The sequence below is a fragment of the Schistocerca cancellata genome, chromosome 8 (genome assembly GCF_023864275.1).
Source record: "Schistocerca cancellata isolate TAMUIC-IGC-003103 chromosome 8, iqSchCanc2.1, whole genome shotgun sequence".
Classification (NCBI taxonomy): domain Eukaryota; kingdom Metazoa; phylum Arthropoda; class Insecta; order Orthoptera; family Acrididae; genus Schistocerca; species Schistocerca cancellata.
In genome coordinates, this window is record NC_064633.1 from 542,420,835 (window position 1) to 542,426,906 (window position 6,072).

Consider the following 6,072-nt stretch of genomic DNA (forward strand, 5'->3'; position numbering starts at 1 on the left):
GTTCTAGGGGACTGATGACTTTAGAAGTTAAGTCCCATAGTGCTCAGAGCCAATATTTTGTGTAATGGAGGAGGCACAATGCCTTGCAACATCGAAAAGAGGCAAGAGAGGCAGAAAATCACACATACAAACATCACCAAACATATTCGTCTAAACAGATGCGCAAATACAGTTGACAATGAGAATAAATTATCGAAACGGGTTGTGCTAAGCAGAAAAAGTAAGTAACCAGGGAAGTTTTAATTATTTAAGTCATGAATGATACAGTTGCAGGCTTTCCCGAAACATCTTATATGATGGACTAAATTAGATCACGGAAAACCTAAATCTGGATTGCCGGACGAGGATTTGAACCGTCGCTCTCGTGGTCCCGCGGTGCATCTGCCGCCCACGTCGGGCGCGTATGCCATTGTCGACTTCAGTTGGCTGAGCGTTGGTTCTCACTGTTTTCTGAGAGCAAAGGCACAGTCTGTGTTGGTCATGTCGTCAGACACTCGTATATGAACAACCTCTCTTAGAACACAGTCTCAAGACAACGATATCTGTCTTGGCACTTCCGTTTGCTCGTATTCCATTGAGTTCCCTGTAGCTATGCAGTGATCCGCAACCGCAGATTTTCTTGGTTCGGTGTTTATCATCTACTCCTGGCCCCTTTCTTCGACTTTCCGCCCTGTACAACCGATGTATGACTTACTGCATTCGCATGGAATACGGTAGACACCTGGTTCGTAGCGCCATTCCTTGTCGTCCCATGTGTTTTCGGAGATGGACATAAAACACATTCAATGCTACATTCGCCTCCCTACCCATTCTACCGGAAGCAGCGTGCGGCCGGATAGTAAGCAAAAAAATGGTTCAAATGGCTCTGAGCACTATGGGACTTAACAGCTATGGTCATCAGTGCCCTAGAACTTAGAACTACTTAAGCCTAACTAACCTAAGGACATCACACAACACCCAGCCATCACGAGGCAGAGAAAATCCCTGATCCCGCCGGGAATCGAACCCGGGAACCCGGGCGTGGGAAGCGAGAACGCTACCGCACGACCACGAGATGCGGGCGGATAGTAAGCGATGAAGCTCATTCTACAGGTATCACTTGAAGACGATGGCAAGGTACGCCGTCGAAATATCCTGTTACGTAAACTGATGAACCCGGCAGGACACACGAGAGCAATATAACCTGTGGATTCGCCGAAAAGCTTAAGATAAAAAAAAAATTGTTCAAATGGCTCTGAGCACTATGGGACTCAACATCTTAGGTCATAAGTCCCCTAGAACTTAGAACTACTTAAACCTAACTAACCTAAGGACATCACACACACCCATGCCCGAGGCAGGATTCGAACCTGCGACCGTAGCAGTCCCGCGGTTCCGGACTGCGGCGCCAGAACCGCTAGACCACCGCGGCCGGCTCCTTAAGATCACATTTTATAAAATTGTTTCTATTAGGCTGATGCATAAATTCGTAACACTTTTCCATAAGTTTAGTAAATATGACACACAGACACAAAAGACACTTCAGTCATCAATAACATATTCTCCTTCACTGTCCGCCTGCTTAGCTAGGTGGTAACGTACTCGCCTCCCATGTGTAAGTAGGCTGTTTATGGTTTCTTTATGTAAGTAGGCTGTTTATGTTTTCTTATTGGCAACGTTACGTAGCGCTCTATATGAAAATCACTGGCTGTGCTGTGTTGTTTTTTTTATTTATTTTTTTTTGTTTGTGGTTTTAGGGCGCAAAATATCTATGGTCATTAGCGCCCAGCCCGTGACTTAAGACAGTAAAAAACCGAAATTGAAAACCAGCAGCAATGGGAACAAAGTCAGAAAATTGGAGAAACTAAAAATAGAAGAAAGCTTAAAAATCTGCTACAGAAAGGGGGTGGTTGTCCCCAAAAAAAGCTTCAAATGACTGACGTCATGTCACTGTCACTAATAAACTGGAGAACGCGGTCGGCTGAGCGCGTGTCATCTGCTAAAATCGACGATAAATCAGGCGATAGCTGTAGACGGGAGCGTAACGGATTAAAATAGGGGCATTCAATTAAAAGGTGTCTTACCGTCCACAGCTGAGAGCAGTGGGGACAGAGTGGGGGAGGATCGCCGCTTAAAAGATGTCGATGGCTAAAACGACAGTGCCCTATCCGGAGTCTAGCTAAAATTACCTCCTCCCGACGACGCGTTCGGGAGGAAGAGGTCCAAGCGCAAGGAAGGGCTTTCACTTCCCGCAATTTATTACGGGGAAGTGCCGACCAATGCGCATGCCATAAATGAGCAACTTGGCGACATAAACCGCTCCGTATATCGGTGAAGGGAAGCGACTGAATAGCTGGCCGAGGAAGAGAGACTGCAGCCTTGGCCGCTATATCGGCCGCCTCATTCCCACAGATACCAGCGTGTCCCGGGAGCCAGAGGAACGCCACCGAGACGCCCCCCAGGTGGAGCAAGCGCAGACAGTCCTGAATCCGGTGGACCAGAGGGTGCACAGGGTAAAGAGCTTGGAGACTGAGGAGAGAGCTGAGAGAATCTGAGCAGATAACGTACTGTATCCGCTGATGGCGGCGGATGTAGTGGACAGCCTGGAGAACAGCGTAAAGCTCCGCAGTATAAACCGAACATTGGTCGGGAAGCCGAAAGCGATTTGGGGTGTCGCCAACAATATAGGCACTCCCTACACCTAACGATGTTTTCGAGCCGTCGGTGTAAATAAATGTGGCGTCCGTCATTTGTGCACATAGAGCAGCAAATGCCCGACGATAAATAAGTGTAGGGGTACCATCCTTGGGAAATTGACAAAGGTCACGGAGCAGGCAGATCCGGGGACGGAGCCAAGGCGGTGCTGTACCCCAAGTTGTCAAGAAGGTTTTAGGAAAGCGGAAGGAAAGAGAATGGAGCAGTTGACGGAAGCGGACTCCCGGGGGTAGTAGGGAGGAGGAGCGGCCTGCATACCCTACATCAAAGGAGGCGTCGAAAAAAAGGTCGTGGGCTGGATTAGCAGGCATGGAAGACAGATGGCTAGCATAACGACTCAGGAGGACTGCTCGCCGATTGGACAGCGGAGGTTCAGCAGTCTCAGCATAAAGGCTTTCCACAGGGCTAGTGTAAAAAGCTCCAGACACTAAACGTAATCCACGGTGGTGGATAGAATCGAGACGCCGAAGAATAGACGGCCGAGCAGAGGAGTAGACTATGCTTCCATAATCCAATTTCGAGCGCACTAAGGCGCGATAGAGGTGGAGAAGGACCACTCTGTCCGCTCCCCAGGAGGTACCATTCAGGACACGGAGGGTGTTAAGCGATCGCAGACAGCGAGCCGAAAGATAGGAAACGTGGGAGGACCAGCATAGTTTTCTGTCAAACATAAGACCCAAGAATTTAGCGACGTCTGAAAACGGAAGGTTGACAGGACCGAGATGTAAGGAGGGCGGAAGAAACGCCTTACGTCGCCAAAAATTGACACAAACGGTCTTACTGGGTGAGAAACGGAAGCCAGTTTCAATGCTCCACGAGTGGAGGCGATCGAGACATCCTTGAAGACGTCGTTCAAGAAGGCTGGTCCGTTGAGCGCTGTAGTAGATCGCAAAATCGTCCACAAAGAGGGAGCCCGAGACATCATGAGGGAGACAATCCATAATTGGATTTATGGCGATGGCAAACAGTACAACACTCAGCACGGAACCCTGGGGTACCCAGTTTTCTTGGGAGAAAGTACGGGAGAGAGTAGTGTTCACCCGCACCCTAAATGTGCGCTCTGCCATAAATTCGCGAAGAAAAAGGGGCAGCCGGCCTCGAAAGCCCCAAGAGAACAGTGTGCGGAGGATGCCTGTCCTCCAACAGGTATCGTATGCTCTCTCCAGATCAAAAAATATTGCTACCGTTTGGCGTTTCCGGAGAAAATTGTTCATGATGTAAGTGGAGAGAGCAACAAGATGGTCAACTGCAGAACGATGCTTTCGGAATCCGCATTGGGCAGGTGTTAAAAGACTGCGGGATTCCAGCCACCAAGCTAAACGGTAATTCACCATACGCTCCAAAACCTTACAGACACTACTCGTGAGAGAAATGGGACGATAGCTAGAGGGGAGATGTTTGTCCTTTCCAGGTTTCGGAACGGGAACGACAATAGCTTCCCGCCACCGTCTGGGAAAGGTACTGTCGGTCCAAATTCGATTATAAAGGCGAAGGAGGTAACGCAGACTATGGGTTGATAAATGCAGCAACATCTGGACATGGAGCGAGAAGAAGAGAGGGCATGTTGGAGTTCCCGCATGGAGAAAACAGTATTGTAGCTTTCGTGATTTGGAGAGGAGAAAGCAAGATGTCGCACTTCTGCTGCACGTTTCTTCGGGAGAAACGCTGGCGGATAATTTGAAGAGCTCGAAATCGCAGCAAAGTGCTGACCCAATGAGTTACAAATTGCGACGGGGTCCACTAAGGTATCATGCGCGACAGTGAGCCCAGAGACCGGGGAGAAACTAGGCGCGCCTGAGAACCGCCGAAGCCGACTCCAAACTTCCGAGGAGGGAGTGAAGGTGTTAAATGAGCTAATAAAGAATTTCCAGCTTGCCTTCTTGCTATCGCGGATGACGCGACGGCATCGCGCACGGAGCTGCTTATAGCGGATACAGTTGGCCAAAGTAGGATGGTGACGGAAATTGCGTAGAGCACGTCGCCGCTCACGTAGTGCGTCACGGCATGCCTCGTTCCACCAAGGAACTGGGGGGCGCCGGGGCAATTCGGAGGTGCGTGGTATTGAACGTTCCGCAGCTGTAAGAATAACGTCGGTAATATGTGTGACCTCATCGTCGACGCTGGGAAAGCGACGGTCATCGAATGTCGCGAGAGACGAAAAAAGTGTCCAATCGGCTTGGGCAAATTTCCAGCGTCGCGAGCGCATATATGGCAGTGGAGACTGCAGTCTAAGGACACAGGGAAAGTGGTCACTCGAGTGTGTATCATCAAGGGCGAACCATTCGAAGCGCCGAGCTAGCGGAACAGTACCGACCGCAAGGTCCAAATGAGATAAATTTGTCGTGGAGGCAGACAAAAATGTGGGGACCCCAGTGTTGAGGCAAACTAGATCCGCTTGGTGGAAGACGTCTAGCAATAGAGAGCCACGTGGACAAGGATGAGGAGATCCCCAAAGCGGGTGGTGGGCATTGAAGTCCCCAACCAGCAAATAGGGGGGTGGAAGCTGACCAAGAAGATGAAGGAGATCAGCTCGTGCCATTGGTGTGGATGATGGAATGTATACAGTACAAAGAGAGAACGTGTATCCAGAAAGGGAAAGACGGGCGGCGACAGCTTGGAAGGAAGTGTTTAAGGGGATTGGGTGATAATGGAGAGTATCATGGAGAAGAATCATGAGTCCTCCATGGGCTGGAGTGCCTTCAACAGAGGGGAGGTCATATCGGACGGACTGAAAGTGAGGGAGAACAAAGCGGTCATGGGGACGCAGCTTTGTTTCCTGAAGACAGAAGACGACCGGCGAGTAGGAGCGTAAGAGGACCGACAATTCATCCCGATTGGCTCGAATGCCGCGGATATTCCAGTGGATAATGGACATGGGGTGAAAGGAAAATGGAGGAATGTGACCAAAGTTGCTGTCAACTCAAAGACTGCTCGGAGCTAGCAACCGACAGCATGGAATGGCATTCAGCCGAAGGCAGAAGATCCTGATCCATAGGTTGGTCAGGAGCAGTCCCTGCCACCAGCGATCGGCCGGTTGACCGGCCACCGGCAGTGCGCCTCGGCGACACAGAAGATGGCCGTGTGCGATTTCCGCCAGGTGGTGCTGTAGAGAGGGCACGCCTTGGCGGAGAAGGAGAGGAACTGGGTTTCTTTGTAGCCTTCTTGGAAGAATGTGGTTTAGATGAAGAAGGAACCGATGGTTGTGAAGTTGCGGTACGTAAAAACTCTTCACGAGTATGCTCTTTTTTCGAAGACTTGGCGTCCGACTTTTGGGCTCGAGATGTAGCAGAACCCGACGAAGGGTGAGCCATAGAGTGGGCAGGCGAAAGTGGTGAGGGTGAACGAGCGATCTTTGCGCTGGCCGATTTGACGACCGTG